General features: G+C 43.3%; 1 long non-coding RNA gene across 2 annotated transcripts in view; it reads left to right on the top strand.

Moving 5' to 3' along the window:
- The first annotated feature begins 1,198 nt into the window (after positions 1-1,198).
- The window catches only part of LOC131191324 (uncharacterized), a 71,103-nt gene continuing 60,638 nt past the window's right edge, over positions 1,199-11,663 (top strand). For both annotated transcript variants that reach the window (XR_009153465.1, XR_009153466.1), the window contains exon 1: positions 1,199-1,345. This is a non-coding gene — a long non-coding RNA (uncharacterized LOC131191324). The remainder of the gene's footprint in view (positions 1,346-11,663) is intronic.

The raw sequence follows: 11,663 nt of genomic DNA, 5'->3' as shown, positions 1-11,663 counted from the left end.
AATCTAGAATTAAGAAGAAATTTCCTGACAGTTAGATCAATTAACCAATGGAAAAACTTGCCTCTAGAAGTTGTGAATTGTCCAACACGGGAAGTTTTTAAGAAGAGATTGGACAACAATTTGTCTCAAATAGTATACGGTTTCCTGCCTGAGTTGGACTACAAGAATCTTCAAGGTCTCTTCCAACCTTGTCGTTGTTATTATCTCTTTTATTCATAAAACATGAAACTCCATCAACTGAACATTTTAAAATGTATCACAAATATCATTGACTGGCGCTGATGGTTAATATGGGTTGCTGCCAGCATCCTAGGTATTGACCAAGTATTGTCGTCGTTGTTATTATTGTTGCTGGTGTGTGTGTGTGTCTATCTGTGTGTGTGTGTGTGTGTGTGTGTGTGTGTGTGTGTGTGTGTATCTGTAAGGAGTATAAATCCTTCCATTCCCCACCATCCAGTCAGAGCTGAAGAAGATTCTTGTATGAGAAGCAAAACATCTTCAAAGAAAAAACAAGAAAGACCAGTTGCCTCCTGAAAAAGCACCTTTGGACAACCATAACCTGGATGACTGAGAATCTCTACAGACTGTCAGATTAAAACTTCCATCATCTCCCAACTACCTGTTTATTGGGAGACGTTAGGTTGAGGAAAAGACCTAATGGTCCTTGGTCTTGCTTCAGTCTCAGAACAACGCCCCCTGGGGGTCAATAATTTCAGTCAGCTAATTGAAACTAATGGGACCCAGCTAGTCTATTTTATTTCGTTTTACTGTGGATCACACTCTATGTTCTAAAATGACATTAGGAGTTTACTTTAAGCTCACCAGCTAAGTTGTATGTTTGACGTTCACAGTCTTTTTTATCCTTGTAAAAATATAGATGTGTTCTCTCTTAAGTACTTTGTAAGGTATTTGAAAGCCCTACCCAATAGATTGCTGACATTCTAGCGTTTGATGTGTGCATGTCTGTGCGTATTTATTGCAAAGAAAGACAGCAGCTAAATATGTGGTCTGTTCAGCCAAGTAACAGCTCAGAGTCAGAGCAAAAGCAATTCTATTTTATTTGATTGGTCCATTTCTGTTCCACAGTGGCTACTCCCATGGGCCAACTGTTGTGTGCACCAGCTGGAAAACCCATGTTTGCTTTCGCCTAAATCATTTCCTCCCCCCCTCCTCCCCCTTTCGTCTCCAAACAACCACCGTGAGGAGCAGTCTTCTTTCAGAGAAAGGTCATGCCTGCCTTAGAAGTCATCCATCAGAGAAGACCATTTATTACTTTGATTTTAAAATGAAACACCATTTTGCTGCAAGCACTCCATGGCTTTATCTAGCGCTGACAACCACACAAGTAAGTGATGTTAACTTGTTACTAACACGTTTTGTGCATTTGGCCTGGGAGAGATTCGGGAGCTAAGAAAGGTCTTGTACAGACACTCACTCCTTTAATAATCCTCTTAATAGAATGAAGGAGCAAAACAGGCTGTGTGTGTGTGTGTGTGTGTGTGTGTTTGTGTGTGTGTGTGTTAAAGCTCGATCATAAACACAATATCACACTTTGAAGAAAGAGAAGTAATGCTCGCTGTTTTCCAAAGGGGAAAGCTGGCCTATGAAGCCCAGCTCTTAAAAGTTATCCAGGTACATCATCTCAGTCCCCAGACTCTTACATGGCTTCCCAAAGGGATTACTAAAATGTTAATGTGACAGGAGTGATTAAACACATGACTGAGAATAATCATATCATATCATATCAATTATCATTTAGATTAGAAGTAAATGAAATGAAATGCATTTTAAAGTTTTGCCCTGCCACATTCATTTAGGCATGGCCTCAGCAGATCTTTCAAAGGCTACATGCTGAGTCTTTTCTTTGCTGCATTGTTTCTTGCTGTTTCTAATGTCTAGGACCCTCATCAAGTCAAGCAACTTTATACATTTGATTAACAAACAAACAAACAAACAATGATTTGAAAAATGGAGCAGGGCATGTCTAGTTTAATGAAAAGAAGGACTGGGGAGACATGATAGCAGTATTCCAATATCTCAGGGGTTGCCACAAAGAAGAGGGAGTCAAGCTATTCTCCAAAGCAGGGGTTTCCAACCTTGGCAACTTTAAGCCTGGTGGACTTCAATTCCCAGAATTCCCCAGCCAGCAAAGCTCTGTTATTGGCCATGACAGCCTTCTGTCAGTGAAAACTAATCACCCCAGCCACGCCTACCCCAGCCACACCCTTCCCGGCCCCCTGAGGTCAAACACGACTCTGATGCAGCCCTCAATGAAATCGAGTTTGACACCCCTGCTCTAGAAAGATGAAAACGCTACTATTCATTTTTTTGAAGCTGCACAAAAGCCCTCCCAGTGGCAATAATTTTTGCATCACCGGCAGACATGATCTTGCAGAGCGTGGGTCCTCATGCAATTTTATTTCTCCCGAATAACAGAGAGTGAGTTGCCATAAGGAAAGACTGATTTGGTTCCAAAATATTTAGTGCAGAGTGCTTTCTGATTGCCAGGCGCAAGCAGGGTTCGTTTTAAGACAGGATCGCTTATATTGCAATTATTGTGGGTTTTTTTAGCTACTAAGAATTCTTCCACATCTGCTTTCTCTGCTCTGATCCCAACATCTCACTACTTCGTTTTTTGATGCCATCATCCCTAACCTTTTCCTTCAGGAGCTATAGCAGATGATCCATTGTTGTCGTGTCCCACTCCTCCGCTGACGGCCGGGTCAGGGAAATCCGAATCAGGCTTGCCTCTGCAGCTCTGCCCAAAGTCCTAGCAAAGTCCTCAGAGCAGGCAGGAGACCAGTAAGTGACTTCAGCAAGATAAGTTCGACTTTGCCTGACTCAGAGACTGCCAGAAAGCAGATCCTTTATATAGGCCATGGGGTGTGGTTCCATGACTCAGCACTCATTAAGGCCTGCCCCTCCCTTCCTTCTGTTGCCTCCGCCTATCCAATCTTCTGATGCGAGGGTCACTCCAATCAGCTGTTGTTGGAAGTAAACTTTCCTCAGGCTCACATGCTGTGGAGGAGGGGGAGGGGTCTAGCTGCTCCGTTTGCCTGGGCATGGAGCCAGGGCTGGGACCGGGAGGTGCCCCCTCCTCTGCAGCTTGTCTGGGCATGGAGCCAGAACTGGGGCCGGGAGGCATACATTCCTCCGTGTTCGGGAGCAGATAAGCAGACCCTGGCTGCGGTGAGAGCGGACAAGACACAACAATTGTTTTCATCTTCTCCAAAGGTAGTTCTCTACCTGGATTATCTCACACTGATAGCTTTTGTTCCAAATGTCATTGTTTTCCAAACCAGATCAATTTATCTTTTGACGGGGCTAATGCAAATATCTCAATGGCTATTGGAGGATACCAAAGAGATAAAGATCTTCAAGAACTTGTTCCTGCCATCTCGCGATCATCCAGCAATGATACAAGTAGTCCTTGACTTACAACTGGTTGCTTAGCGACTGTTTGAAGTTACAGTGGACCTCACAGTAGTGTTCGCTTAACCACTGCCACAAAAATAGTCATAATGAGCCATGGTGGCGCACGGTTAGAGTGCAGTACTTCAGGCTACTTCTGCTGACTGTCAGCTCCCTGCAATTTGGCAGTTCGAATCTCGCCCGGCTCAAGGTTCTCCAATCTGATTGGAGAAAGGATGTTCCAAAGAAGGGATCTGATCTCCACTGGTTCAGGATGGACTCAGCCTTCTATCCTTCTGAGGTGGGTAAAATGAGGAGCCAGACTGTTGGGGGCAATTATGTTGACTCTGTAAACCACTTAGAGAGAGCTGTAAAGCAATGTGAAGCAGTCTATAAGTCTCAGTGCTATTGCTATAATTCAGATCTGTCATGTAGGACCATCAGTATTTATGTCCATAATGGACAAGGCCCATTGTGGATGTAAGTCAAGGACTACCTGCATAGTTAGATGAATTTCACTCCAGGTCTTAATCATCAGTTTGTAAAAGGGAAAACAAGACTATTATTCTGAGTAACCAATGGTCCTGTTACATTTATTTGTACCCCTGTTAAAGTTTGATGCATTTCCAAGATATTGGTTACATAGCAGCTCTGAGAAATATCCAAAAGTGGAAAACAAAACAATATAAAACTATTTTCAAGACAATCTCTTGAGAAATTTGCCCACAATTGCTAGTTTTTTTCCAGTCTTCCTTTCTTTTGGCATCTTGGAAAAATTAGGTATCTTAATACACCCACTGGCAATTTTTCACCTGAGCCTCACTTTGTGCCCAATCAATCACTTTGCAATTTCTGACTTTGTCTGCATTATAAGAGTCCTATTTTCACACAACTGGGCAGATCTTGAATGAGATCTCCCAAGGGTTGAATGGGGGGGAAGTGTTCCACCACATAAATTACAGCCTCTCTCATTACCTTTTGCTGTGATATGTCTCCCCCTTAAGAAAAAATGAAACTGGGAGGAAAAGCATTGATACCTGGCAAGTAGAGAGATACTAGGTTGATGTTTGGGAAATTGTGGTGAATAATGTTTGTGATTATGTGCTTTTCATAAATGAATGAATGAATGAATGAATGAATGAATGAATGAATGAATGAATGAATGAATTCTGTGTTCTTCTCCACCAAAACTATCAGTGATTCTATAGGGTATGTCACAGAGGTGCTTTTTCAGGAGGCAACTGGACTTTCTTGTTTTTTTTCTTTTGAAGATGTTTCACTTCTCATCCAAGAGGTTTCTTCAGCACTGACTGGATGGTGGAGAATGGAGGGATTTTCATTCATTCATTCGTTGCAGACAGCTGGTAATTTGCATCCCTTTTGAGGGTCCTTGAAGCACTTGGAGGTTTATTATCTGTGTGCTCAGGGTCACCTGAGTAGGGCTCCTGGTTCCTGTAGTCTGCAATTTTTTCCCCTCTGGAAATCCATTCCTACTCACACACCATTCAAAGAGTGTTCATCCCAAATTGTACAGCTAAAAGCCTAGATAGGAATGGATTTCCAGAGGGGGAAAAATTGCAGACTACAGGAACCAGGAGCACCACTCAGGTGACCCTGAGGACACAGATAAACCTGCAAGTGCTTCAATGACCCTCTAAAACAGTGGTTCTCAACCTTTATAGTGCTGCGACCCCTTCAATACAATTCCCCACAATGTGGCGACCCCAACCGTAAAATTATTTTTGTTTTGAATTTATCGCGCCTGAAGCCGTATTGGCTAGCGATCTGAACTGCTTGCGATTACCTTGAGGACGGAGGCATTAAAGCGGAGACTCCTCCCCTATTAAGTTTATCACGTCTGAAGCCAGTTTAGGCTAGTGATTGGGAGTGATTGCAGCTGGCTTGAGAGGGAGACATCAGAGCAAAGATTTCTCTCTTTTTTAATTCATCGTGCCTGAAGCTGAATTTGGCTAGCAATTTGAAGAACCTGTAGCTGGCTTGTGGAGTCAACCATTGGAGCACGATTCTTCAACTCGCAAGTATACTTCCCATATTTCCGATGGTCTTAGGCGACCCCTGGCAAATCGTCATTCGACCCCCAACGGGGTCCCGACCCACAGGTTGAGAACCGCTGCTCTAAAAGGATGCAATGACCAGCTGTCTCCAAGGGGTATAAATCCTTCCATTCCCCACCATCCAGTTAGAACTGAAGAAGCTTCTTGGATGAGAAGCAAAATGTCTTCAAACGAAAAGACAAGAAAGTCCAGTTGCATCCTGACATCCCAAAAGCATCTTTGGGACAGCCATGACCTGAATGGCTGAGAATCTCTACAGATTTCTATTGGGTATCATTTTTTTAAAAAGGTCAAAATGGTAACCTTGATGATGTAATTAAAGCTGTATCTATTATTAATCTAACACGTGATGCATATAAAACTCAGGCAGAACTTGGATGTTCTATCATGGACTCCTAACTTTTTTGACCACCTTCTGCAGCCATACCTGCAGACAACAAAGGAAAATCTCAGATTTCTGCCTTTCTAACTGATACTCTGCATGTCCTGGCTGCTGAATAGGATCAATCCTTATGGGATGGTTTTGAAACATGTCCTAGCCCTAAGGATCATAATGTTAAACGAGCTCTAATCCATTGTTTCAAAAAATATAAGACGTGTATTCTTTACGAAATGGAAACAGAAGGATATAAAAGATTACTGGCTAGGAATATTTACAGAAAGCTACCGGAGCAATACCCTTATTTTAAATACCTTTCATTGGCTTGCAGGTGAGTTTCTGGATTTTAAAAAATGGCTTAGGGCCATGATGGCGAACCTATAGCATGCATGCCAGAGGTGGCATACAGCACCCTCTCTGTGGGCACGCCAGCAGTCGCCCCAGTTCAGCTCTGCCACGCATGCACCCATGCCTCCCACACCAGCTGTCTTCAGGTCTCTGCCGTGCATGCGTGTTGGTGGGGTGCATGCATGTGTGGGATGGGGGAGACATGCATGCATGGGGTGGGGCATGTGCAAGGGCGGGGCACATGCATACGTGGGGGTGGGGCAAGTGTGGGGGCCATTCATGCATGCTCAGGGGGTGCGCATATGCACGGGGGCTGATGCATGCTTGGGGGCCGCACACACATTGCATTTGGGGGGTTTGGGCATTCGGTCTGGAAAAGGTGAGCCATCAAAGGCTTAAGGGGAAAAAAAAGAAGTTAAATTTTGGCATGTAATAGATTTCAGTCCTTTTTACAGAGAGAGAAAGTTGTTACTGTAATGTGCTTTAATTATGTTGAGAAGAGTATGTTTAATCCTGACTCTGACCAGGATCCTCGTGTTTTAATTTACAATATGCTAAGAGAGTCTCAGCCCATCTTAAACAGTATCCCTTTGAACTATGGGTGAGACCTATAATTTTATTTTACACTGAGCTGTCTTGTAAAAAATATTATCTTTCTGTCTATCTAATTAAAATAAAGATGTAATAAAGAAGTTACAGTTTTAATTAGAGCATAGATCTTAAAGCTATTACAGCTTGATTAATAATCCTTTAACAAGAGATGAGGAATAAAAGGTTCTAGTCTCGTGAAGAATCAATAGGCATTACTCAATTATGCTAACAGAGTTATACAGAGTAATCTGTGTCCCAATTAATGACTTTTCTTGTTAAAATGGCTAGTGGAGTTAACATTTATTAATGAGTCCTGATTTGTTTGTTTGCTCATGTTTAAACGCTGCTTGAAGCAAAACAAATACATTTCAAGAAGCATAGTAGGATGAATGATGTGTGTATGTATGTCTTCTCCTTTACATAACGTCAGTACGCCAGTTTAAAATATGGTTCAATAATTTCGCTTTTGTGTACCACAGAAGCAATGGGCATGCCATAAAGATATACATCAAGCTATTTATTTGAAATTATTGTAGCCCAGGGGGCAGAGATGTGTCTGCCACTGAAACCTGACAGATCTCGTTCTGCCATCTTCATAGCAATAGCAATAGCATTTAGACTTATAGACCGCTTCATAGTGCTTTGCAGCCCTCTCTAAGATGGAATGGGACATTTAGACTCTGGCCATTGGCTGCACCTTCTTTGCCCCCAACTATCTGCCAGCTTTCCTCCTCTGCTGGCCCTCACCTGGAGATTTTCATTGGCCATTGGCCCTCTGACTGTCTGCCCCGGGCCCTTTGTCCCTGCCCATTCACCCAAACGCCATTTGTCCCAGGCCTTTGGCTGCAAAGTGCTGTGGGGGCAGCCTTTTGATGCAATATTTTTTAAAAAAGAAGTACTGTGGCTGCTCCACAAGTTTAAGGCCCTTGCAGATCTGTCACCAGGACCAGAGAGAGGGGGAGTAACAGCCACTGGGGACACTGGGGGGCAGGCAGACAGGTGAGAGTGTGTTGGGGGGGCAGGAAGGGAAGGAGGGGTGCTTCAAGGGGGCTTCACAAAGATAGCTTGGCTCGCAACTCAGTCAGATGCAATGAAAGAGGGGAGGCGAAGCAAGATCAGCATGACTTCTGGTGTTGCGGGGGGGGGTTGGGGATTGTACAAGTGAATGACAAGGCTGGCACTGCTTCTGGTGTTGCATGCGGGAGGCTGAGTGGGGTGGGTCATGCAGGTGAATGGCAAGGCCACACTGCTTCTGCAATTGCAGGGGGCCTGGAGGAGGTCATGCAGAGTGTGCTGGAATGAAGGGTGAGTGGCAGAGGGCCAAGGGCCATTCACCATGGAGAATGGCCAGATGAGGTCCAGCGGAGGAGGAAAGCTGGTTGTAAATGGGTTGAGACGGGTGGCTAGAGGTGAAAGAGATGCAGCCAGTCCATATCTAAATGTCCTAAACCCCTCTAAATTGTTTACAATGTTAGTATATTGCCCGCAACAATCTGGATCTTCATTTAACCAACCTTGGAATGATAGAAGTCTGAGTCAACCTTAAGCTGGTCAGGATCGAACTCCAGGCAGCAGGCAGAGTTTGCCTGCAATACTGCACTTTAGCCACTTCAACACTAGGTTCCTAAGTCTTCTTCATCCACCTCTATACTTTAGTTCTGGAGTATTTCTGTATAGTTATGTAATTCTAGTTATGTTGCTATTATCTGTTCTTAAATGCTATTAATCTGCTCCATCTTGAATCATATTGGGGCAGAATATAAAATCCCTCTTTCCCAAGAATAAGCTTTTAAATAAAAGGCTACATTCCTCTTATTTAAATATGGTTACTAGGCTCAAGTGGTATTTGAACACACTGTACTCAAACTGAGCACATAAAGCCCAAGAAAGAACAAATAATTTTTATTATTATAAAAGCATCTGGAAAGGATATTAAAAAATAGGTTAGCTATACTCAAATTATATACCAAGGGTCCTAAACTATGGCTCATGGGCCGGATACGGCCTGCCAAAGCCATTAATCTGGCCCATGCAGGACCACGAGTCTGCCCGGCCCACATTGCCCAGCCCAGCCCCACCCTTCAGCCGAGTGCAGGACTTACCTCTGCAAGCCCCATGGGATGAAATTGGAAGGTAAGGCCAACATTTTTGGTCTGCAGAGATGTTCTGGAGGCAGGGGAGGTGAAAAACAAGGCATGCAGACAGCCAGGAGGCCAAAAATGGGCCATTTTAGCCACTTTTTGACCAAAAAACATGCCATTTTAGCCCATTTTGGCCTGCAGGGACATTCTGGATGGTAGTAAATATCCACCATCCTAAGAAACCCCAAAGACAAAATTGAGTTAGAAAATCAAGGAGTATATGAAATCCCATGCACCGCCTGCCCCACCACATACATCGGACAAACCAACAGAAGAATAAGTGCACGCATTGAAGAACACAAGAACTCAGTCAAAAAAGAGGAACCAACTTCTTCCCTGGTCCAACACCTTAAAGTCACAGGACATGATATTGACTTTAAAAAGACCAGAACTATCGCCAAAACTGAACACTTTAACAACAGAATAATCAGAGAAGCCATCGAGATAGAAAAACGCCCACACAGCATGAACAAACGAGATGATACCTCCTGCCTACCAGCCATTTGGAAACCCGCTCTTATTGACAAACGAGTCCCTAACATGAGGAATGACACCAGACCCACACTCACAAGGTCCACACAGGATGTCACCACCGCACATCCACCCAGAAAGCAGACCCAAACCCACACTGATCATGAAGCATGACCAAGGACCAGAAGTCAGACCGCAGCTGCAACATTATCCATTTCAAACCCCTCCAATCCATACATGCAGCAGACTGACACCCACTATGAAGATGTAGCACGACCACGAAGCCAAACAACAGCAATGTAGCTCACCAGCTCAAATCCCCCTGCAACACAGACTAAACTGAGCACAACCAAGCCCCCACCCAAACAGGACACACCCTCAGCCAATCAGAGCACAAAAAAACCCCATCCAATCAGAGCACAGCCAAGCTCCCACCCAATCAGTTCAAATCCCCACTAGCAGTTAAAAGGAAGAAACAGCTGCGATCACACATTGCTCCCAGAAACACGAAGCTGAAGCCTGAAGATGACGAATGAGACTTCGTCGAAACGTCACCAAAACACTTCCAATTTTACGGGGGACAAAACCCGAATAACCAAAGACCTATACACACACAGACACAGACACAGACACACACACAGACACAGACACACACACACACACACAGAGGAAGAGAGAGATACAGAGGAAGAGAGAGAAAGATAAACAGAGGGGGAGAGAGAGAACAATAGACAGAGGGAGAGAGAGAGAAAGAGAGACAGAGGGAGAGAGAAAGAAGAGACACACAGAGAGACAGAGACTTGTTGCTTGTAAGCTCCTTGGGGCTGAGAAGAATTGCTGCAAAACTGAGTTTCCTGAAGTGGACCACTAGACTCCTAAACAACTGAAAAAATGATCTAGTAAAAAGAAAAGTCAACCATAAGAGCAATATGCAAAGAAAAGCAAAAAAACCCACCCCCAGGAGCAAAACAAATTAAAGTTTAATTTGTGTGCATTATTTAATGGACTGTTAAATTGGCCACGCCCACCCAGTCACATGACCACCTATCCACGCCCACCCACCCAATCCAGCCTCTTGTTTAAACAGTTTGAGGACCCCTGTTATATACTATATACTATATGATTTGCAGTATACATCCAACCTAGTCTTCTATCAATCTAAGGAAACTTTTTCTGGATTTTAATCTCTGATGAGCATTTGGTTATAATGTGTTAGCTCTTTGGTCCATCTTGTCTGATAATGGCAGCGCAATTATATTCTTGAGATGATCTCCTTGCAAATGCAAAGGCGTTCTAAAAACTAAGGGTAAAATATGTGCTCTACCACCTCCTGATACATAGAATCATGGGTTTCAAAACCCAATGTGCATTTTGGTCAGTTTTAACTAAAAATGACCTTGTCTAAAATAATTGAGTAGAAGTCTTTGCAACAGCTTCTTACATCGTTGAAAATTCAACTCAAAGCAACAGAAGCTTTCATCTATCATTTCATCTGTTTTTGACTCTTCCCCCTTTGTTTGGTCATTTCCAAATGTTTTAGCAAGTCAATTGTGGGCAGATGTTTTTTTGTGTGTGTGTTGCAAGTATCTCATTTTCTGAGCAGCCTCCTTTAAATCAAATATTGGTGACCTACAGGCCATTCTTCAAGACACACTTATGCTCTGCAAAATCTATGATAGATTGCTTGAGAACTGCCATGGCTAATGCGCATACTAATCTTTTGCAATTCAGCACCCTCGTTGCCAGCTGATTAAGTACCTTGGAAACTAGTGTGGCCAATGAACTTATGCCTCCCCCCTCCCTCCCTCCCTCCCTAGATCTATAGGTAATTTCTTTGAGCTGAGGTAGAGATTTCATTTATAATAAACAGTCTGGGTAATGACTCTCACTGTTAACTTTATGTGGTTTCAGTTTGCAAGATGTGAATGAAATATATTCTCAACTTCTGTCTGGTATGAAGTTTCTGTTAAATGGAATTCTGCTCCTAACAATAATCAATGGCTGTTGATGTACTACTGCCCTTGTGTGAAGAGGCGGAAGATTCTGAGCCTTGGCTGCAGAATCCCAGAGTGGTCCTGTATTATTTCATTTGCCATCTCTTGACCTCCAATTCTTATTTTCTGAAAGAGTATAATGAAGATTAGCAAGGTCAGCTTTTAAAAAGGAAAGCTGAATACCAAGAGAGTGATGTGGCACAAAAAACACTGGGAATTTTTTTTTTTTAAATCATGGCACCTCCATTTTAAA

The sequence above is a fragment of the Ahaetulla prasina genome, chromosome 2 (genome assembly GCF_028640845.1).
Source record: "Ahaetulla prasina isolate Xishuangbanna chromosome 2, ASM2864084v1, whole genome shotgun sequence".
Lineage (NCBI taxonomy): Eukaryota > Metazoa > Chordata > Lepidosauria > Squamata > Colubridae > Ahaetulla > Ahaetulla prasina.
This window is presented reverse-complemented; position numbering and strand designations above follow the sequence as displayed.